Raw genomic sequence first — 25,326 nt, forward strand, 5'->3', positions numbered from 1 at the left:
TGATACCAGTGTTCTGACATTTCCACTGACAGCTAAAAGATGATTGGCTCTCAGAGCTCACAGCAAAATCTGATTGAACTAAGAACAGAGAGAACATTTCAGTAAATGAAGCATGAAGATTTTGTGACCCTTGAAAGAAGGACACCTCTTACGTCATGGTCTCAGAGACCCCCATCAGAGGGACAGAGGTGGAGCAGTGTGCATGCTCCATGTTTCCTCTGATGGACTCGTACAGTCTGACTGTGTCCTGCTGTGTGGTGATCATCACTGTAACAATGGGGATGCTTTCCCAAAACTCCCCAGGACAGAACATGGAGGCATCACAGCATGTTCCTCCGTCCGCACAAACACAACTGCAGCTCCTCCCCCTCTGCTGGAAAATCAAGCCCCCCTCCTCCCCCCACCAGAGCACGCTCAGTACAGACTGAACCCTGTCACGTCGACAGGACAACCTGTTCTCATCAAGTGAATCTCGTCAACTACGACTTCAAGTTTATTTGAATAACACCAGGGACATATAGTGGAGCTGGAAAAACAGAAGATGGAAAGAAACTGAAAACACTCACACACAGGCAGTGTGCAGCAGACTGACAGTCAGACAGGTGGAGAAGATGACAGGCAGGTATCCAGGTACAGCAAAGTAAACACAGGCAACAGCAACGTAGGAAACACTGAATCAATACTGACCTGGGCGACGGAAACTGATCAGGTGTGTGTCCAGGTGATTGAGAAAATGAAAAACAGGTGAGCGAGTGGATGTGGAATCAGAAAGTCTGAGGACCTCTAGTGGGCAGAAGGATGAAGGGAGGAATGAAAAGGAGCTGGAGGCCAAATGGAATGAGGCAAATAGAATAAGACAAATTAAAGAGACAAAAAGACCCACAGTGCAGACCCAGGTCTGAATACATCATCCCACATTTAATCCATTGCATGGAAACTGAACCCACGTTACTCCTGATCCACCTTGATTCATCATGGCTGCAGAGTAACTGTGAGATAAATGAACAACAGCAGCTGGTCAATCATCGAGCCTCAGGCCTTTATGAGTAACCAGAAAAGGTCCCAGAAGTGTGGGCATAGAGTGCTGCAGGAACGAGTCCTAAACCCAGAAATAAGTTGCATACACACTACAGCAACAGGCGTACCGGACCTTGGTTGTCATGGTTACAGTAATAACAGTCATGGCTTGGTTAGGTTTAGGAAAAGATGGTGATTTGGGTTAAAATAAGTACTTCCTCAACATTAGCCGATCTTTGTTGTCATGGTTACAATAATGACAACTTTTTACACATAATTAATACTTCAGGGCAGCAAAGCCGCCGATTTTTTATTGATTACTTAGAAAAAGTATTGATTTCAGTCGGTTCAGACATTAATACACTTGAGTGTCCACAATGAGCTGAGAGGAATAATCTGTGGAGAAGCAACATACAGCAGCTCTCCGTTGTACATGTTGTGTGATGTCTTGTTACAGATTAAATTACCCACAAGTAAGTGAAGTGAGCTGAATAGACTGGTCGGCTAATGATCGAGACTGAATCTGCAACTATTTAAAGAACTGTTTCAGTTATTTTTCACTTGTCATCCAGCTCATTCTGAACCAGAACCAAAAACCAGAACCTGGTGGTGATAGTGGCGATGATGGTGGTAGTAATGGTTGTGATGGTGTTGGTAGTGGTGATGTTAGTAATGATGGTGATGTAAATGGTGATGGTGATGTTGGCAGTGGTGACATCAGACTGTCGGTCACTGATCATCAGAAAGACCAGCGTTATGTTTCTGCCTGTCCAGACATCAGTATTTCAGTTTGATGCACTGATGTAATTTTGCGTCGTGGATAATTCACAGTTCTAACACACAGGACCTGTGTCCTCTTGGTCTGATCTAAACCCGCTGGTTGATAGTGGAGGTTCTGGGTGTTCCTGGTAGGTCTGAGGATTTCAGGGGATCGGGACAGTATCTGAACATCTGGTGCCGACATGGAGAACTCCTGTAAACAAGACTTTATGGCCTGAGCGGAGCAGATCCCTGTTTTATGGATGTAAACATCATTAGTTAGACAGAAAGGCAGGGAAGCCCCTGACAGAATCCACCAGGAGGGTTCACTGGAGGAGACGGTGCAGAGGTGAGACTGCATGAATGTAGGACTGTTCTTTTAACAGTTATGACACAATCAGGGTTTAGTTGCACAACGTTCCTGCTCCCACCTCCTCCACTATCAGAGGTTAAAGTTTAATGCTACAGCCTTTGGATTTTTGATGGTTCTTTCAGTTCCATGCTACATTGAATCTGAGAGTGGGTGGGGGGTGGGGGCAATTTCAGGTGGCCAGAGGACATGCATCTGCTAACATTTAACTGTGTGTGTGTGTGTGTGTGTGTGTGTGTGTGTCTAGATTATCAATGAATCCAACCAAATGGGATTTCTGGAACATGTGCCCATGTACTTTCTGGAAAACAACAACAAAAATGCATGTAACACCCCCCATCACCACCACCACCATAACAACCCCACCCACACACACAGTTAATCCTGTCAGGAATGTGGATGTTAGTTTGCAGTGTATGCAGGCGTGATGAAGAGACATGACCTCAGACAACACTATCCAACAATGGCGAACATCCATCTCTGTCTCTAAAATCTAAATGAAGCCATTTGTTTTATTTTTATTGCGGACAACTACAAGTTGGATCATGCACGGAGCAACAACAGGTTCACTGTGATCACATACTCCACACGCTCAAACAGGCTGTTCCCTCGATAACCAGCATTAAACCCACTCCACAACTTTCTAAGTGAGTAACAAGCATTGTACCGGTGGGTGTTACAGCTGTGGAGCCGTGCATGGCTCAGGAGCACATTCTGCTTCCTGTAATCCATTTACAGTTGATCACTCACAGGTGAACACAGGTAAAAGTTTTTTTAAATCTCAGCATCACTGAAACACACTGTGACTATAAACCAGTGTGCTACCTCACATCTGGACATCTGGAAAGGGGTTAGTGTCGCTGTCACACCTCTGGATGATGATCTGAGAAGATGGTAATCAGGTAACGAGGGTGTTACTCTGAAACACGTGTGCACCAAGACACGATCTCTGATGATTGATGGGTTTGATCAGAACATCCCAATGATGACCCTGTAGTGATGACTTTCTCTGACCAAACTTGCCTCAGATTACTTGGAACCTTGGCAGAGGTGACACCAAAAAAATGTTTGACCAATAGAACCAAAAAAGGTGAGTGGAGTTGAGTTGAGCCGGTACCATGCTGTTCATTAATTCTGACTGGTGAGGTGACCCAGGTATTTCACCTGTGCAGGGGTGTTATCAAGGCCATTGGCATTACTGGCTGTTGAGGCCAAGTGTGAATGGTTCATAAATCTCCTGTGAAGGGATGATAGGACGCAATTATTGGGGGAGGATAAGTGGTGTCATAGACCTCTTCCTCAGTTGAGGAATGGTTTCTTTACTTTCCTCACTCCTCCTTTAAACCACCTGTCCTCCCTATCTATACCTGTCCACGACATCACTTATCCTGCACCTACAACCTCTCCAGGCGAGCACTTCCTCTTCATCCTGACCGGATGATGGATGCTACAGACAGAGGAAGAGCAATAATAGCAACATTAAGAAATTCACAACCTGGGGCAGCCCGGTAGTCGAGTGGTTGGGGCATGTACCACGTGAGCGCAAGACGCTCTTAGGAGGCAGTCGCCGGTTTGACCCAACTCTTTCTTGTAAGTCATTCCCCTCTCTGTACCCCCTTTCCTGTCAGTCTCCACTGTTCTATAATAAAGCACAAAAGCCCAAAAAAGTAATTTAAAAAGAAATTCACAACCTGGAGTTTCCACTGGGACCCAGCCTCCTCCCAAACCTGGTTCCTGGACCACTGTCTGGTCACCACAGACTATCATTTTAATATGGTGATAACAGACTATAAGAGAACACACAGTATCTAGAGTGTCAGAAATTTGAATTCCCATTAATCTGTGTTTGAGATCTAACAGTCAAACCCGATTCAGCCTGGTGGAATGGAGGTTCTGACTGATCTCCTAGACATCTGTTTCCCTTAACACTACAAGACTCAGCAGTGTGAGTCAGTCTGGATAAACCCCTCTGAGAATATGAGCTGATGAGTTGTTTTCCTTACACCCTCATACCGTGCTGCCTCTCACTGATCCTCTGAGCTGTGGATCTGATCTGATACGCTGCTGGGAATTTTGGCGGTTTGACCGCTGAGCAGCTGAAAATAGAAACTTATCTTCTCATCTTGTCTCAGGTTTTGAATTTCAGGACAAGTTTTGGCTTCTACTCGTTGTGAAACAGCTTTTGACCTGGATGTTTTATAACCAGATGAAGTCACCTCTACTGTACCACCTGAGCCTTCAGTCCTCTGCCACACAGTCTTACAGGTTTACATTCAGTACCAATGCTCAGGGAAAATCGAGGGATAATTTATTGTTTAAGCCTTAAATGATGTTTGCACTCGTCCTTTCAGGTTGTATTCAGTGCAGCCTGATCTCAGACTTTTGGACTTTGGTGTGCGGCCCCAACAACTTCCACCAAAAAGGTAGGATAGACTCTAAGTAGCCTGAGAGGCAAATCCAGGGTAGAAAAGAGTCCACAGAGGTTTTAGTCAGGACATGTCCACTCTGTCTCCAGTGGAAATGACACTCAAGACATAACAGACATAGAATCAGTGTTCCCATTTTCTTCTCTCTCCTGAACCAGACTCACAAAAGAACATGAGTATTTGAAAGATTTGTCAAATACTGCTGTTCCTGTCTGGGATCAGTGTTGTTCTCAGTCCAGTCTACTCTTATGATAGGTCTCTGTGGTTCCTGGTGAACTTGCTGCTTTCTGCGTGTTCAGACCAACACAAAGGCTACGTCCTGATGGGTGTTAATGCCTCACTATACTTTTCCTGCAGTTTCCCCGTGACACACTTTTGTAATATGTGATTTTCAGTGGTGGAGGAAGTACTCTGATCCTTTACTTAAAGGTATCTTTAAGTTTTGCTATTGCCACATGGCTAACATTAGCATTAGCAGCTGTTTGCTCACCAGTCTAAGAGAAACGTTGTGAGTTCAGCGTCAAACATCATTCTTTTACTCACAAACAGCTGTCTACAGAGGTGGAGAGAAACACTAATGCTTCTATTTCTATCAGTTTTTTCTTCTACTGAAGTTAGCATGCTAACCAGCTAGCTCCGGTCTGGTCAGCACGTCTCCTCATTTTTTGGTACTGAGTAATTGTAGCATCCAGTCTGTCCTGTAGAAGCAGCTGCTCAGTGGACGTGTTATAACCTGTTCTACCTGTAAAAGCAACGATGGCTGGCAGCTGGACCATCACCACCAGAAAGCGTTCAGCGCCAGAGAAAACTTCCGGTAGCAAACCATGATCTATAAATACTCTGTTGAAGTCCTGCATTCAAAGTTCTACTTACAGAGAGCAAAGTTTTGAGTACGTGAGGTACCAAAGTTTTTCATGTACTTATCAAAAGTAAAAGTATTGCTGGCTAAATCATGGATCCCCAAAGGATAACATTTGTTATCTTATCTAATAAATTATTCAGCATATTGGAATTTCCACTTCCCTCATCCAGAAGTGTCAAATGACCCTGCAGTAGACACAGGTATTTATCAGCTCCGGCTCCGATCAGTATTGATGCGGCACAACACTCAGCTAAACGAGATCATTTTCAGCCCTTTCCTGCATCCCTGAAATTAGTTTTTAAAACACACAATCACCCATCGAAGTGTCTCACAAGGAGGTGACGTGCTCGAGTTTGGTTACAGGAGCACCAGCTCCAACCAACCAGTTTGCACAGCAGCTAACAGCCCCCCCCCCCCCCCGCATCTGCGTGTGTGCTCGCGATGAAGTGCATGCGATGACATTGCTCCTTGCAGTTGTGTGTGTCCTCAGTCCTGACAGAAAGGCAAACTCCACTGGCAGTGGAAAAGGCGGTCAATCCGCTTTTATTAGCAAGTTTATCCGGGATTAAAAATCCCACTTATGCACTAATTTTGGTGGAAAAAGGGTAAATCTTACTGCTGACCCGCAGTGCAGCGGACTTAAAAAAAGATGAACTCATAGTAATTACAGTGTGTGTGTCAGACAGTTTTACCAGGCTGATGTTTTTAGACTCAAACTGTTGACAGCTGTTTGGAATATAAATGGACTCATCAAGTCTGGTCTCCTCTTTAATCAGACCAGTGTCTTTGAACCTGATTGTTTGTCTGGCTGATGATGGATGTGGAGGTTCTGTATGAACTGACATGAACCTCCTCAAACATGAGGAGGCCTGTCAGGACGGCGCAGGAGAAACCACAGGAACTGAAGTAAGGCCTGTGAGATAACACTGGTTCAGACAAACACCCTCTGAGTGTGTGCTGGTTCATGTCCAGGAGATGACATCTGATCCAGTGGTCCAGATCCAGGAGTGTGAAGGTTTATCAGACACTAAAACAGTGCACAGAGGTTTGTGGTTTTCTGAGACAGAGCTCCGGAAGGTTTTCATGTGACTCTTTATCTTAAGTCTTAACCACGGAGCGTTACCATAATTAAAATCACAGATTTCTCTGGTTTGAAAATTGATGGAAACATTCCAGCTGCATGAAGATGTGACAGTATATGACTGCTGATGTGTTTCTGTTATTAATATTCATATTTATATTAACATTATCATCTCAGGGCGGAACGATGGTGCAGCGGTTGGCACTGTCGCCTCACTACAAGATGATTCTGGGTTTGAACCTGCCAGATATCTGTCTCCGGCTTCCTCCCACAGTCCAAAGACACACAGGTGAACTGTCAGCTCTTGCCCAGGATTCAAACTATGAGGGGGATTCAGGGAGTCTGAGCACCTGACTAAGACTTGGACCCCCTAAAGAGGTCAAAACAAGAGTCAGGGGATTTAAACATTTAAATATCCTACCTACCTGTAATTGCAAATATTACAATATATTTTTTTCATATCAAGGCTCAGAAGAATCTTGTAGCTACTACGATTTCAGACACGGTGCCATTTCTAAACCTTGATCTTAGCTGAATGTCTCATCTGCTTCCCTCACATGGCTCCGTCCTCACGTTGCTGCTCTTGTGCTTCACACAAGCAAATTAAGACACTGCGGGTAAATGTAAGTAGCAGTGGTTAACTATTTAGCTTCAATATACTTTATTACCTTCAGAGTTTCTGAATTAGATTGTGTATGAACACTAATGTTAGTTAGTTTCTAACTTTAGCCTGTAGGTTAGCTAACTGACGTTAGCTATTTTCTAACTTAAGACTAAAGTTAAAGTCTTAAGTTAATTTAACTAATGTTAGCTATTTTCTAACTTAAGACTAAAGTTAAAGTCTAGCTAACTAATGTTAGTTTGTTTCTAACTTTAGTCTTAAGTTAATTTAACTAATGTTAGCTAGACTTTAACTTTAGCCTCAAGTTAATTTAACTAATGTTAGCTAGTTTCTAACTTTAGCCTTAAGTTAATTTAACTAATGTTAGCTAGTTTCTAACTTTAGCCTTAAGTTAATTTAACTAATGTTAGCTAGTTTCTAACTTTAGTCTTAAGTTAGTTTAACTAATGTTAGCTAGTTTCTAACTTTAGCCTTAAGTTAATTTAACTAATGTTAGCTAGTTTCTAACTTTAGTCTTAAGTTAGTTTAACTAATGTTAGCTAGTTTCTAACTTTAGCCTTTAGTTACAGTTTAGCTAACTAATGTTAGCTAGTTTCTAACTTTAGTCTTAAGTTAGTTTAACTAATGTTAGCTAGCTTCTAACTTTAGTCTTAAGTTAGTTTAACTAATGTTAGCTAGTTTCTAACTTTAGCCTTTAGTTACAGTTTAGCTAACTAATGTTAGCTAGTTTCTAACTTTAGTCTTAAGTTAGTTTAACTAATGTTAGCTAGTTTCTAACTTTAGTCTTAAGTTAATTTAACTAATGTTAGCTAGCTGATAGCGCACCCTTTCATTTGCAGTGTTAGCTTGTCATTTCATCACCAGTATAAAACGTCATATGATGTAAAGTTAGAAACACTGGAGCTCAGTCCTGAGCAGCGGCGGAGGATCAGCTGTTGTAGAGATACGTGTTGACATCAATACAGAGTTTATTATTTCATGTGAACAGTCTTTGTGTCTGTGGTTCAGTCTTTGACCTTTTGACACCAGCTTCTATCACAGACGCCTCCTTTGCTTTCACTCAGGAATTCAGGCGTTTTACCTGTTGGCTCATTGAACCATATTAAATCCATGTGAGCTGAAGACTGAGGAAAACATCATTTATTACATTTACTCTGAATACTGCACTTAAGTCAAGTTTTTCGGTACTTGTACTTTACTTGAGTATTTCCATTTTATGAACCCCCCTCCCCCCCCCAACTCATGATGTGTAGTATGCAGGTCAGAATGTTAACACAAACACAAATAAACAAAATAAATTAAATGCACACAAATAAACGCAAATCAAATAAATAATGTTGGAGAAAATATGATTCTCTTGACAATATTAATATACAGTGTGTGTCTGGCTAGTATCCAAAATTACTGTTACAAATGAGTCTTTTACATCTGGACCACATCTGGTTCACCTGGACCACACCTAGTTCAGCTGAACCTTTTGAATGAATCAAGAGCAGTAAACAGTGTGTGATGGTGTACATTACCTGGTAACCAGTACGTTACCTGTTAACATTACCTGGTACCTGCATGTCTGGACTCATCTGTGTCAATTTACTGTGAGAAAAGAGTTTTTTCTGGGACCAGATTTAGACTCTGTAGAAGACCACAAGATCAAAATTAAACAGTGACTCACCTCAGCTGCAGAGCTGAGGTGAAACTGCAGCGCCACCTGAAACTATACACCTGTTTACTCAGAGGATGTGTGTTTAGTTTAGTGTCCAGCGCTGATTTTTTTAATCGGTGTAATTAAGGTGTCTGATCTGAGCAAAGCTCTCAGTGTAGGCCAGGAGGCCTCTGGCTTAGACGCCAGTCCAGACCCACCTTTCCTCAGCGCCACTGCTCAGACCGCCTCCGAGACTCTAACGTAAACTCAGCTCAAGAAGTGAGCAACGAAAGGAGTGAAAATGACAAAAGATCATAAATTGCAGGAAGTGAGAAACTACAGAACTCTCTGGAAGGTTTATTGATTTCTTTGGATGATGATGATGATGATGATGATGCTGCTGCTGCTGATGATGCTGATGATGATGATGATGATGATGATGCTGATGCTGATGATGATGATGATGCTGATGATGATGATGATGATGATGATGATGATGATGCTGCTGATGATGATGATGATGCTGATGATGATGATGATGCTGATGATGATGCTGCTGATGATGCTGATGATGATGATGATGATGCTGCTGATGATGCTGATGATGATGATGATGCTGATGATGATGATGATGATGATGATGATGATGATAACCTTAGGCAACTTCAGAGACCGTTTTGACTGTCCCTGAAAAAAAAAAAAGACGCCATCAGTCGTTTTATCTTATCCTGCACTGGCATCACTTCCTAACCTTAACCCCCTGGTTATTGTTGAGACCATGGCGATGGATGTCCATTTACTGTGACTAAGTACTTATTTGAACCAGGAAACCCATTTGTGACAGATGATGCTCCCCCTCTCTGAACCTCCAGACTGACAGTGACGGACCTTTTCAATCCTGTCTCCCAGATTCTTTTTTTTGTTCTACTGTGATTCCATTGCAAAGTAAACTGAATATTTAACGTCATCACCTCCTCTGTCAGCTCCTGCCTATATTCTGAAGGAGAGCTTCCTGTTAGCTTGAGTTGGTTTGAGAAATATTCACAGTTCAAAGCTTCAGAAACACTTTTCCTCTGCAGCGACACATCTTCATCGCCATGACGTGGTGAACTGGTCACATGACAGCAGCCGCGCACTGACACCGTATCTGCATCTGAACAACAACAGGTGTCTGGTCCTGGTAATCTTCCCCTCCACGCTCTGCACCAGGACAAAGGCTGGATTTGTTTAGGTCTGCGCCCCGCCTGCACAGCTGCGGTTAGGATGGGGGGGTCAGTTTGCCCAGAACACCATGTTCTGGAAATCTGTGTCACATTCTCTGCTGCCGTGTAAATAATGGAGAGCTGGGTGTGAGGTTTTTATCCAACAACACTCCAGCAATCAGTTTCTGTAATTAAGGGATTTCATGACAATGATGCATTTTTGATCCCAGATTTGATCCCAATTGTAACTATTTGAATCTTTGAAGCCCAAGCAACATTATTTTAATGACAACAGAAATGTTAGACACGAGAAACCTGAATATTACATTTTACACAACATTTACTCATCAGACGCTTTTACCCAAAGCGACTAACAGTGAGGGACATCACTAAAGCTTCGGTGCAGTAGGAGACCTCAGTGTAAGAGCTAAGTTCAACATCTATTCAATACTGTAAGTGCAAAGTGATCAGGTAAAGAAGTGCAGTGAGAGTGCATAGAAAGAGCTAGCTGTAAGGGTGTTAGAGGTGTTAGGAGAGGAGGTGCTCTCAGAAGAGGTAAGTCTGATAGACAGGGACGCCCCTGCTCTCACAGACTTCAGGAGCTTGTGCCACAGGTTTGTGCAGGGATGGTAATGCCAGGTGACATTCTGTGGAGGAACGCAGTGACTCAGAAGGATCTTGAGACGGTATGATTGAGTCTCTCTGAAGGCAGCAGAAGTGACTTCAATTTGATTCAGGCAGCCATGGGTAGCCAGTGTAGGTTGATGAATAGCAGAGGGACAAGAGCCTTTTTAGGGCTGATCAAAGACATGAGCTGCCACATTCTGGACTGCAAGGGTTTCACTGTGCACGAAGGAAAGTCCACCAGAAGAGGTGAGAGATAGCCACGGCCTGGACCAAAAGCTGGGTGGCTGGTAAGACCTGCACAACCAGGAGGCAGATGCAGCATGGTCACAGGACAGCTGGTCATCCAATGTGACACCCGGGTTTCTTGTGACCTTGATCGGGGTAAGAGAAGAAGAGGTGAGTTTGATAATGATATCGCGTTGAAGTGACTGATTGGCAGGGATGACTAGGAGTTCAGGCTAGAATATATAGATGCAGTACTAGATGCAGTAGTCTGTACACTCCAGTCCACATTTTGGGTAAAGGAGTAAAAGCTGCCATTAGATACAGTGAGTGTGTGCATCAGTCTGTAAGCATGTGAACAGACTACCGTATTTTCCGCACTATAGGGCGCACTGGATTATAAGGCGCACTGTCAATGAATGGTCTATTTTCGAACTTTTTTCATATATAAAGTGCACCGTACTATAAGGCGCATTAAGCCAAACAAAACAGTCAGATAAGTCAAACTTTATTAAACGCGTTCACAATAACTCTCAACATTGTTCAAACGTTAATGAGCGTATTCACAATAACTCCCAACCTTGTCCAGTTGTAACACGTAAAAAAACACAGTCTGATACCGCTAAATCAAACGTTAGCGTATTCACAATAACTCCTTATAGGTCCTTATACACGCACACTGTAATATTATGGTGAAGCACAGTATGTATTACTCCGCGACGCTCCTGACTACGGTAGCCGTGATGCTGCAAGCGGTGCGGCTTTGTAGTTTACCAAAGTCGTACTAAAACATTTTGACAGAGCGCCGTGTACCACACACAATCACTTCGAGGTCAGTAAACACAACCAGAATTAATCCATATATAAGGCGCTCCGGATTATAAGGCGCACTGTCGTTTTTTGAGAAAATTAAAGGCTTTTAAATGCGCCTTATAGTCCGGAAAATACGGTACTCTCAGCTCGTGACTCTAACCTTTCACACAACTCTTCTCCATACAACACTCTGCTTTATTCGCTGTTTGTGCTTTCGTCAAGTCCAGTGGTTACTCATATGACTGCCAGATCACCACAATACTGAGTGTACACAACACTCACATACTGTCTTTAGACTTTCCATCCTGATGTAGTCAAACTGAATCTCAGAGGCACGGTTCGAATTACAGAGGAGAATGGGGGGGGTCGGACCCCCTGATTAAGACCTGGAACCCCCCAGAATGGTGTTGTTTGTACCTCTCTTGGGGAGGGAGGGGGTGTCCAGGTCTTAATCTGGGGTAATTCTTATTACCTGCAATTGTAAGTCTTACTATATATTTCCCATATTAAAGCCTACAAGAATCTTGTGATACAACTTCTACCTTTAGCCTTAAGTTACAGTTTAGCTAACTAATGTTAGCTAGTTTCTACCTTTAGCCTTAAGTTACAGTTTAGCTAACTAATGTTAGCTAGTTTCTACCTTTAGCCTTAAGTTACAGTTAAGCTAACTAATGTTTGCTAGTTTCTACCTTTAGCCTTAAGTTACAGGTTAGCTAACTAATGTTAGCTAGTTTCTACCTTTAGCCTTAAGTTACAGTTTAGCTAACTAATGTTTGCTAGTTTCTACCTTTAGCCTTAAGTTACAGTTTAGCTAACTAATGTTTGCTAGTTTCTACCTTTAGCCTTAAGTTACAGTTTAGCTAACTAATGTTAGCTAGTTTCTACCTTTAGCCTTAAGTTACAGTTTAGCTAACTAATGTTAGCTAGTTTCTACCTTTAGCCTTAAGTTACAGTTTAGCTAACTAATGTTAGCTAGTTTCTACCTTTAGCCTTAAGTTACAGTTTAGCTAACTAATGTTAGCTAGTTTCTACCTTTAGCCTTAAGTTACAGTTTAGCTAACTAATGTTTGCTAGTTTCTACCTTTAGCCTTAAGTTACAGTTTAGCTAACTAATGTTTGCTAGTTTCTACCTTTAGCCTCAAGTTACAGTTTAGCTAACTAATGTTAGCTAGTTTCTACCTTTAGCCTCAAGTTACAGTTTAGCTAACTAATGTTAGCTAGTTTCTACCTTTAGCCTTAAGTTACAGTTTAGCTCACTAATGTTAGCTAGTTTCTACCTTTAGCCTTAAGTTACAGTTTAGCTAACTAATGTTAGCTAGTTTCTACCTTTAGCCTTAAGTTACAGTTTAGCTAACTAATATTAGCTAGTTTCTACCTTTAGCCTTAAGTTACAGTTTAGCTAACTAATGTTTGCTTGTTTCTACCTTTAGCCTTAAGTTACAGTTAAGCTAACTAATGTTTGCTAGTTTCTACCTTTAGCCTTAAGTTACAGTTTAGCTAACTAATGTTAGCTAGTTTCTACCTTTAGCCTTAAGTTACAGTTTAGCTAACTAATGTTAGCTAGTTTCTACCTTTAGCCTTAAGTTACAGTTTAGCTAACTAATATTAGCTAGTTTCTACCTTTAGCCTTAAGTTACAGTTTAGCTAACTAATGTTTGCTAGTTTCTACTTTTAGCCTTAAGTTACAGTTTAGCTAACTAATGTTTGCTAGTTTCTAACTTTAGCCTTAAGTTACAGTTTAGCTAACTAATGTTTGCTAGTTTCTAACTTTAGCCTTAAGTTACAGTTTAGCTAACTAATGTTTGCTAGTTTCTACCTTTAGCCTTAAGTTACAGTTTAGCTAACTAATGTTTGCTAGTTTCTACCTTTAGCCTTAAGTTACAGTTTAGCTAACTAATGTTAGCTAGTTTCTACTTTTGGCCTTAAGTTACAGTTTAGCTAACTAATGTTAGCTAGTTTCTACCTTTAGCCTTAAGTTACAGTTTAGCTAACTAATGTTTGCTAGTTTCTAACTTTAGCCTTAAGTTACAGTTTAGCTAACTAATGTTAGCTAGTTTCTACTTTTAGCCTTAAGTTACAGTTTAGCTAACTAATGTTTGCTAGTTTCTACCTTTAGCCTTAAGTTACAGTTAAGCTAACTAATGTTTGCTAGTTTCTAACTTTAGCCTTAAGTTACAGTTTAGCTAACTAATGTTTGCTAGTTTCTACCTTTAGCCTTAAGTTACAGTTTAGCTAACTAATGTTTGCTAGTTTCTACCTTTAGCCTTAAGTTACAGTTTAGCTAACTAATGTTTGCTAGTTTCTACCTTTAGCCTTAAGTTACAGTTTAGCTAACTAATGTTAGCTAGTTTCTACCTTTAGCCTTAAGTTACAGTTTAGCTAACTAATGTTAGCTAGTTTCTACCTTTAGCCTTAAGTTACAGTTTAGCTAACTAATGTTAGCTAGTTTCTACCTTTAGCCTTAAGTTACAGTTTAGCTAACTAATGTTAGCTAGTTTCTACCTTTAGCCTTAAGTTACAGTTTAGCTAACTAATGTTTGCTAGTTTCTAACTTTAGCCTTAAGTTACAGTTTAGCTAACTAATGTTAGCTAGTTTCTACCTTTAGCCTTAAGTTACAGTTTAGCTAACTAATGTTAGCTAGTTTCTACCTTTAGCCTTAAGTTACAGTTTAGCTAACTAATGTTTGCTAGTTTCTAACTTTAGCCTTAAGTGTTGGCTTTATTTCAAGGCTCAGAGCCTCTCCTCTGATTGGCTGACTGACCTGTTGTGACCAGAGCTCCAGAGAGAACCTGAGAGAGGAGATGTGAAACTACACTGAGATGGTTTTTGGTTCTTAAACCACAGATATATCTACTGATAGAGATCAACACTTCAGATAAAACACTGTAAGCACGGGACCATTAAAAAGGTTAAAAGAGCTGAAAACAGCTGAGAGATCAGGAAGCAGCTGTATGATGAGTGCCAGCTCACAGCAGCAGGGAATGATGGGTAGAGTCTCCCGCCACTGCCTCTGAGCCAGGCTCTGCCCTCAGATCCTCAGACATGTCGGAGCTTTACTGTTTGTTTCTGCTCCAGAAAACCCACTTTATGACCCACATGTCTCACTGGGTCATAAAAAGAATAAGACTGTTCAGAGCTTTATTGAAAAGAGTCATTCCATGCTTTATTTAAACCCTTCAGACTGACAGCAGAGTCAGGATCTGCTGCTGCTCTCAGCTTCATCTCTCTGCTGCTTTTCATTTTCTGTGCTGTAAAAAACCTCCTTTGTTACTCAGTCAGAGTCTGTGACTCAGACTGGAAATGTCCTCAGTCAAGTCCAGACCAAAAGAAACTGATTAAAATGTTGATGAGGTCTTTGGCCTGTTGGTTTTTCATGCAGGAGTCTTGTTTTAGAGTCGTGTTTTCTGCCAAATATATTCACACTGTTGGTTTTCATGTGACAAACAGCCCAAGTTTACAAACCTCATAAAAATAAAAATCAGCCACGTTGTCCTCAAGCTGCCTGAAACCTGAAGTCACATCAGGAATGATCTCCAGAAAACACACTGCTGAGGTTTCCATAGCGATGGCATGTTGAAGGTGACAAGGGAACCTCGCCACCAGAGGTTAACGGGTTCAACCTGATGTGCAGAGGTGACGTCTATACGGTTATATTCTCACCAGAAAAATGTTCAAACTTTGAAACGTGACCTATTAACAGTGTTATTAGCGAATACTGTAACAGCTTTCAGCCTTCTCTAAAATCCTGCCAGGCGTCACTGTTGCTACCGGTTCGTGTGAAATGCATTCTGGGATACTGGCTGTATACTTCAGTGTGAACGCAGCTTGGTAATGGCATACTATTTTTTCTTTTAGTAGGTCGTATAAGTATATACTCAATGAGTATGTAGTAGACTTGACTGTTATTATGGTAACCATGGTGACGAAGGTAGGTATGCCACTCTTGATGCAGGCCCTGTGTTCATTATTGTAACCATGACAACCAAGGTTCAGTACACCTGCCGCCACACTGCGGTGAGGGTTAAAAAAACAACCTGTGTGGTTGTTCAGGTGAGTTGAGGAGTTGTTAAGATGAACGACCCCGCTGTGACTGTGCTTCACCTGCGGCAGGTGTCAGCGACTCAGACGCCCCCTGGACCTCGGCCTTCTCTCTTCTCTCGTCTGGGTGAACGGACACCAACACGAAAACTAAGAGCAGAGAGTAAGACCCTGGTCTACAGAAACACAGCTGACACTCAGACACTCAGACTCTGGCTCAGAGAGACTCGGACCCACCAGAGAGAGGATCTGGTCTGATCTGAACTACCAGAACAGATAATTAATGTCAGACATGTGGTCTTACATGTTGTACTGCAGACACGTGAAGAGGAGGAGGAGGAGCGGGAGGAAGAGGGTGTTCTGTTCTGGCTCGGATGGAGGTGAAGCCAGTGGGGGGTGTACGTGGGGGTGGGGGGGTCCTCTAGGCCTCCCATTCAGTTAAATCTGATCCATGTGGATTGGTCAGGTCAGGAGGACACAGTGTTCTGTGTTCTTGTTCAACAAACACGCACACACACACACACACACACACACAAACACACACACACAGACTCTAATCCAGTCCTTCCTGGCAGCTCAAACACTTTGGTCACATTCACAGATTTCTGAGTAATTAACGAGACAAAAGTTGCGTGTTCCCACTGATTTGATTATCTGTGTGTGTGTGTGTGTGTGTGTGTGTGTGTGTTTGTTTGTTGTATTGTATTATACTTGAAGACTGAACTTGTTTTCACAGATGTTGTGTGAATGGAGCGTGTAATGACTCCTGTGTTACAGCAAAGCCTGTAACATGGAGTGTTGCATTATGGGATGTTTGGATCCTTAATGGCGGCAGTGTCTTCACATCAGTTTAGTGTATTTAACAGTTAGCCGTCTACGTGTTGTAATATACTGAAGTGATTATTGTCTTTATCAGATCATCTACTAATTCATTGATTAATTGATTGATTGTGAAAAGTGGAGGTGAAACCTTTGAACCCTAAGGTTGAAATAATCTCCTTTCCTAAACACTTCTCCTTAACCTCCCTGGAAAACATCAGGAAGTCAAGGAAAGATGTGAAGGAAAGGTCATAAGGACTTAGGAAAAGAATCTGACTCTACTTAGACAAGTTTTTTTTTTTATTTTATTCATAACACGTGGACGATGAACCCTCCTTTCCTGACCACAAAATCAAAACAAAAAGGATTGAAATGTTGAAATAAAATCATATGATAGGAACACACATGTAGAGGAAGTTGAGTCATTAAAAACTTAATTCAATACAAATAAGCAGCTGAGTAGGAGCCAGAATCAATTATATTCAGTGCAGTGAGAGGGGTTCTGAAACATTTATTTTCGTATTATATTTTGTAATTATTTCATATCACACGAACTACGTTTTCTGAGTAGCTTTAGTTAACTAAAGTGTAATAAAAATGTATGGATTGTTGTGATGATGATGATGAAGATGATGTGTTTGCTCCTCATGATGACTCCTAACTGGATCTGAAAGAGAACAAATCTGTCTTTATTTGTTGGAGCTCAGACAGTCACACAATGATTTCCATCAGTGTTGGGTTGTGTCACAAACTTAAAACAGCTGCTGTGTTTCTACATTTATGTGGTAAAACTGCGATTGTGCGATGTTTTAAATATTGCTGCAGCAAGGAATTGTGGGAGGTAATCTCTCCTTCTTTTCGTAAAGAAAGGTCCAGTGTGTTCCTGTGCTAAAAGAGACAAGATATGAAGCATTGGGACCAGGACAGGGACCAAGTGTAACGGAGTTAGTAGAGTAGTGATCTCACTTGACATTACTATCTGTCTTAATATTATGTTGATTGCTGACTCAATTGTTTTTATTGCTTTGTACATGACATACTTGACCGCTGATTTAGTACCGTATTTTCTTACCGTATTTGAACGCCACACTCTGAAGGGCCCCTGCAGACTTCTCAGGTGCACCCTGTAATTAGTTAACAGGCTGCAGTTACCGGACCTTGTGGTGGGTTGTCTTGTATAGAGCTCCGCTAAAATACTGTTATCTTTAGGGGTAAAAGTGTGTTTTAGTTGCTGAACATGTCTTCTGTAACTTTGTTAGCTTAATGTTGTCGTGGCTAATCCTGGCGGTGTAATGAGGAGCAAGTTTAATTTATTTCATTTTGTTTCAGGGTGTGCTGTGTAGCACTGTGCTGAGAGCTGGCTATGGAGAGCTCACTTTTCTGTTTATCATCAGCAATAAACGTGGGTCGAGCTGGACAGCGACTGTGTGTGTGCGCGCCATTATTCCGACTACACAACGCAAGAGAGAGTACTAGCCCGCTACACAAGCAAGGACCAGGACAGGGATCGAGACACGGACCAGGACAGGGACCGAGCAGGGACCGAGCAGGGACCAGGACAGGGACCAGAGGAGCACTTTGGGTCATTGACGGAAAGGTTGTGAAGGTTCAGGTCTGACTGACACTGTCATAGTCATTCCACTGTTTATGGTCAGAGCCATGTCTACAGCTGTTCTTTGTGTTTCTACTGTTTGTTCCCCTTTCATCCATCTGTGTGTGTGGCTGCCTGATTGTCATTCTGCCTGCACACCTGACCTCCATCTACTCATCAGTCCAGCAGTGTGTGGTTCATCCAGCCTCTGGCAGATCGTTGCTTCAGTCCCTGTGTCATCCAGAGCTCGTGGCTGCTCAAAATGATGTGTTCTGACTTTATTCCCTGGTGTGTTGAGCTCTGAGCTGCTGCTCATCTCCACCAGCAGTGAGATGAACCAGAGCTGCTTGTCGTTTGTTTTCTGCTTCATTTTGAGAGGTGTTTGTAATGATTTGTCCTCAGTCACTGACAAACGTCAGCCTCAGAAAATTACAAACACCTTTCAGCATCACCACTGACTGACCTCTGCCGTTCCTGTAAACACCAGACACTAATGTGCACATCAGCCCACGTGTCAGAATCTTTTTAAAACCATTTATTATGAGTGGATCCACAGTTTTGGCTCGTGCACACACATCGGGCACTGTTCTGAAGGCTGCATGACAGAGCAGGTGACTTAACCAGATCCAACCACTAAGGGCGCTGTCGCGCTCAATAGAGCAGAGCGCCGCCGCTTGTGAGAGAGAGCAAAGAGACTGACGACGGTGAGGTGTGTGTACGGCCGGTAGAAGAAGTTGTGTTGCTACTTTGTAACAGTTGATCTGCCGTTTGTGGTTCAGTGTGCGTCCAGAGAAACAACCACACATATACATAACCACACACCTTCAACACATCTGTGTATGCTGTCTACACTGGATTAAAGCACAGTGGTGAGGAAATATAGTAATACAGGAAATACAGGTAATGCACCAAGAAATGCAGAGAAGCACCAGCAAAGGCAGGAAGCAGAAGCCTCTGAGTTAAACATGGATGTGCAGAGTGAAGAACATCTCTGGACCTGAGGATGCAGCTTTTTTGTGGCTTCCTCTGAGATTTGAGACGTGATGTGAGTTGGCAGCGCTGATGGAGAAACAGGAACAGCAGCAGACTGAAAACGTCTGCGAATGTTTGTATGTTTGACGATGACACAGACAGATGCAGCTGCACAGTCTCACTGCTGAGCAGCAGTGACTCTGGTTTGAGCGTCAGCATTTATAGGTCCTCCAGCCGTCCCTGCAGTGCTGCTGGAGCGCAGGGGAACGATGCGCCGCCACTTTTTTTCTCCAAGTGACGAAATCAAATATCCACAGTTCACATAATCTAGTGAAATGTGTAAACATTTATAAGTGTTTGAAGATTCAATCATCACTGAAGCGTCTGTCACAGTGCTGCCGCCACAGCGCTGCTGGAGATGAAAGCTAGCCTAGCCTGTTAGCTTAGCAACGTTTTCAATGCCTTGCTTGTTCACTTAGCTATGTTTTCATAGCCAAGCCTGTAAGCTTTGCCTGACCCCTGCCTGCAAATCATTCAAACACAAACTACTTGAGTTGATTCACCTGCTGCTGATTACAACCTACAACATCATGGTGTCTGATGTTTGTCTGATGCTGCGTCATATTCTCAACATTGTCAAACTGTTCGTAAACTCAGTCTAACATTTGATCATGTGATCAGAGTTCACTGATGTATGAAAACTTGTACTTGTATGAACTTTGGTCACGGAACCTTAAAACGAGCTGTAACCGTGTGTGTGCGCGTCATAGGTGGCGCTCAGGTACTTCACTAATAGCACAACACCTCTGCATCCAGCTGCAGATACATGCAGCGTGTTGACCTCTGTTGTTTCCTGCTGCAGCCACGTGTTCCCAGCTAATGTAACACGGTGGCCGGTGTTTTCCACACTGGGTTTATCCCTTCTTAACACGGAGCTCGAGGTTAGACTGTCTTTTGGAAAGGTCCTGTTCAATCCTGCTAAAGCTGTCTACTATCTTAGTACCGTCCGCCTCCATTTGTTGAAACAAGCTACTACTGCCAATCTGCTTATCGGCTCACCTACTATCCCCCCCACAGGGAACATTACATTTGGACTCGTAACCAGGAGAAGTAGTATTTACACCTCCATCCAAAACAACAACAACACAGGGCAGAACGCAGACCAGCCTTTATGTAAGAGGCGTGTTGTCACGGCCTTTAATCCAGCACTCTGTGTTTGGGAACTCTTGTTTTCAGAGCAGATTATCCGGAACTGATTCCTGAGAGTGAACATGCTGTGGCTCGGTCACGGCCACACTGCTCCTGATTTAAAAAAAACAGACATCGGGAACAGGGAGGCACATGAAGGAAAAAGGCTGGAGCAGGTGGTCCAGGTGTGGGGCTTCAGTCTGGGCTGTGTGTCCTGTGTGAAGGTGTGTCACGCAGCACGCAGTGTGCCCTGACACCGTGACGGCCTCCTGCTGCGTGTCGGCAAATGATCTCACCTGGTATCATTCAGTGTTTCACTGTGTTTCTGAGACAACATGGGCTGTGGTTCTCATGAGCAGAAACAAATGTAATCATCTGAAAGTACAACACAAGTTTCTGTTTTCACACAGTGTTTGAGCCACACAGCACACAGAGTGTGTGTGTGTGTGTGTGTGTGTGTGTGTGTGTGTGTGTGTGTGTGCAATTAATGAAACCAGCCTTTAGATTCAGTGTTAGTTGTGGAGGATCTACAAATTTTTAGTCTGTGTTAAAGCTAATGACTGAAGCTGAAGTCTGAACCAGGACATCACATCTGCCCCCGAGTCTCCTTCCACATCTCACTCTGATCAGTTCTGCCCCGGATCACTGAGCTGTTCAAAGATGTCGTCACCACAGACTGTAAATAAAGACGGACGTAGCCTCCATGACGTCACCCTCAGGTTTCTGAAGGTCAGAATAAGCTGACCACTGTCACCATCTTGGCAGTGCCTGAATCTGCCTAACTCCCGGCTAATCCAAAAATGGACAAAGAGGTGGGGCATTTGTGGAGCAAAGACTCATCCACGCCCTCAATTCCACATAACTTTTAAAGTTATATAATATAAACTCCATTAAATGTATTCCTGATGCAGAAGACAAACGCTGTCTCTGTGATTTGATTACTTGCTACAGTGTTTGGGCTGATTTTCAGCTGGTCAGGAAATTTCTTGATATATAATATAATCAATCAATAATAATTATAATTAATCACTAACCCTGACTTCTCCAGCAGTGATCATTAGTGATCACTATTCATCTATTCATCATTATTCATCATTATTCATCTTTTCTTTCTCTTCATTTCTGACACTGACACTGAGTAATCTTGAACTTTCTCTAACTGAAAACTTTGTTTACAAAATGTATTTAAGCGTTTCTCAATAAAAGTTATTGAAGAAATAATTGTTCGTAGCATTCACGTCTGATCACTTCCTGTCACTTCTCATGTGTTTTCCTGATAAAGCAACAGGCTGAGTGGCGTGAGCAGTGCAGCAGTCTGCCCACTCTGACAGGCATGTAAAGTCGTGGTCATCGTATCACCGGCTGATCACACGGACAGGACTTAATATGAAAATAAAGCCTAACAATTTAAAGAGTTTTTAAACATTTTTAATGGGAATGTTGAGCCAGGAAAAGGACGCGTTTTAAGCAGCCATGGAAAAGGGACGGCCTAGTTGTGCCGCTTTGACGCAGTCGGTCTTTAAATGCAGCCTCTGAGGGATGTGGCCCCTGAATTGGGACACAGCTCAGTTCAGACGCCCAACTCAAGAGAAACAAGGCACAACTTCTCATTTCTGTCACACACATTCATTCTCTTACTCATTAACTTTATTTAACCAGGTGAGTTACCTGAATGCAAATTCAAGGTTGAATTACAAAACAAACATCCACTGACAACTGACACAAAACTGCTGAACTCAGGTCAAAAACTCTTCATCTACTGATGAGGATGAGGATTGTGAATCGCAGAGTCGATTTGCTGATTTCTTCTTTGCGGGGAATCAGCTGTTTTAATGTCAGTGATCACCTCCTCATGCTCCCCCCTGACACAGTGGCCGACCCGCTCCTGGTTAATGATTGTGTCATGGAAAAGCTTGTTTTTTACTGAAGCTCTGAACTAAAGCGAGCAGACTAAATCCTCCAATGGACCTTGACCTTTCAATCCATGACAGACAAAAACAGCCGCAGGGAAACACACAAGAAGGCTGAGCAGCAGAGTAAATAACAGGGCAGTCCAAGAACAGGATTGTGGTTTGGAACAGGTATTAGTGTCTCAGTCATGGACACTAATGGATTCAGGATCAGAGGCTTTGAGGTTCAGCTGGTGCCAGCAGGCCCGTGACTGCTTAGATTTACAGAGAAATCTGGGTGCGGGGATTCCTCCGTTTACTGTCGCAGCAAATTCAGAACAACGAGACCCTCAGTTCTGTCTGACAGGAGGGTCAGTACTGTTTCTGACCCGTCAGACAGCAGGGTCACTGAGAGACTCGGGTCTAATCCCTCAGGGACACCAAAACTGAAAGATCCTTTCATATGGTGCTTAACGAGCACTCACTTAACCCTCGTTAATGAGGGTTAAGTGAGGGAAACAGGAGGAGGAGGAGAGAAGTATCCACCTGGAGATTAATGAAGCACATCAGGTTACACTTGAGATTACAGTTAACTAACTTGTTTTTTAAATTACACAATAATCACAGGCAGCAAAGAAGAAGTCAGAAAAGAAACTCAAAATCAGAAAAAAAAAACCCCACAAAGTCAGAAACCTGGAGGGAAAATGTGCTTTTCCAGCAGATTCATTTTATTCAACACCTGATTTCATCTGTAAGGATTTTCTTTTTATCAATGAAAACATTTACAAGAGACATGTGACCGACCAGTAAAGGCTCAGTCACACCTGTATTTACACCATAAATCTGCACAAAGTTCACCTCCTACCTGTGAAGTCAGGTAACTAATAACAGACCTACTGACGGCGCTGAGCTGTAAGTGGACGGAGAGGCAGCGGGTCCAACATGGAGGAAGCTGTCGTAGCTTATCATCTGTCAGCCTCCAGTTTATCACAGTTGGACACTTAGTGTCACATTAGTGACCAAGCTAACAAGTCGTTATCTGATTAGGTTCAAGTCATCACTAGTAAAATGCTTCTTTCGTTAATCTAACAAGAAGTGGAAATTGTCCTGGACAAAGAGTTTGTTTGAATAAATGTAAAAAATTTGTTTTCTGTGTCAGAGGGAGAAAAACCATGTGTGAAGAAGCTGTGAGTGACCTCCTGCCTTGATCCTGATTAGTCTGACTCATCTTTCTTCCGTTACTGATTCTGCAACAACCTAAAGAGTTCCCTAAACACAACACTGTTCTCACCTGTGGAGACTCACCTGGCAGGCTGGCAGACTCCTGGATACTCCATCCACTACACAAGCTGTTTGTCCCGGGGTCTTTTGTTTACAGGCTCTGGGTCAGCAGTGATTGGTCAGTGGAGTCATACAGAAACATGAATGGACGGACAGATGGATGTCCACGCAGCAGGGTGAGAGGTGTAGACACCTGTTCTGCACATGTGCAGATGTTAACGATAGAAGATGTTAACGTCACTGCCCACATACGTCATGGGACCAGCAGGCGTACTGGACCTTGGTTGTCATGGTAACAATAATAAATACGCGTATTGTACAAAGAGCAGCGTACCTACCTTCGTCACCATGGTTACTATAATAAAACTCATGGTTTGGTTAGGTTTAGGAAAAGATGGTGATTTGAGTTAAAATAAGTACTTCCTCAACATTTGACGATCTTTGTTGTCATGGTTACAATAATAACAGTGAACGGTCATGGATAATAGAAACAACATAAACTGCTCCTGTCACATGGGAGTCGAACACCGCTCTCCTGGGTCATATTCATCCATCCACCCCAACCTCCTCCTGACGTGGACTTTGTCGCTCTATAAACTACGTCACTGCACTTTTCCCTTTGCTCCTGTCATCATTACTGCGACCACTAGATGTCGCCTAGCAACAAAACCGGGTCATAGTAACCTGCTGACAGACGACCTGTGACCTTGGTTGTTACAGGTAGAGTCTATTTTAAATGATAGTTTTAACTCTCACATATAGAAAAGTCTTAAAATCTTTCTGTTCATCATTGTTGGGCGTCGTCCTCGCTCTTCCTGTCCCTGAACCAGAAGCGGTCAAACATGAGCTCACATGAGAGAAGCGGGGCTCACAAAGACAATATGTTGTTTACTTCTGAAGCACTAATTGTTAAATGAAGCGTTCACAGCGTGGCATTGTCACTGTTCCTGTTTACTGTGGACATGCGGCGTTTTGACAGCGTCTGAATCGGGTCGTGTCCTTGTGTCACGCCATCCTCTAATGAGACTACACACACAGACTGCAGCACCTCCACCTCCACAGAGACCACATTCTTCAGCCGGAGCGGGGAGTTGACTTTGTATTGTGACTGAGTGCTGACTGTCTGGATCTCACACACACACACAAACACACACAGTTCACATGTTCACCTGAAGAGAACAGAGCAGTTCACATCCACAGAGTCCAGCTGAGACCCTGTGACCTCTGGAGCAGGATGTTCTTGTCCACTGTTTTTATGAGACCATCCTCCAGTAAAAAACGAAAACTGTCAGCAAATTACCATGACCCATCGTTTTGTTGCTAGGCGACATCTAGTGGACGGGAGCAAAGGGAAAAGTGCGGTGACGTAGTTTATAGAGCGACAAAGTCCACGTCAGGAGGAGGCTTTTTTTTTCTTTAACGTTCATTTATTAATTCTAGTCACAGACACATCTTTCACTAATCTGAACCAAAGAGCTGTCTACGACTCTGTGAACGTGATGTGAACCTGGTCTCTGTTGTCACAGTCCTGATCTTTGTGTTGATCCAGATCCAGAGATTAGGTCTCCCATAAAACAGATTTGCTGTGTAGTTAGTTGCTGTATAGAAACATCATTCCTGAGACAGGAGGAGTCACAAGTCTCAAACTGACCTGTTTGACCTTTGACCTGTGAAAGGGAGGGAGTGAGGGAGGAAGCCCCTTCACTTCTCACAGTTGAAGTGCCAGAATGAACATTGTCCAGACGTGGAGCCGCCGGTCTGCATCCGGAGGAGGGTGATGGTTCATCAGGATGATAACATCAACAATGAGACGTGAACCACTGACCCTCAGACCTGCATTCAAGACACACACACACACACACACACACACACACACACACACACACACACACACACACACACTC

The sequence above is a fragment of the Trachinotus anak genome, unplaced genomic scaffold, assembly GCF_046630095.1.
Source record: "Trachinotus anak isolate AG129_WGS33_773 ecotype Australia unplaced genomic scaffold, CSIRO_AGI_Tana_v1 ptg000011l, whole genome shotgun sequence".
NCBI classification, from domain to species: Eukaryota; Metazoa; Chordata; class Actinopteri; order Carangiformes; family Carangidae; genus Trachinotus; species Trachinotus anak.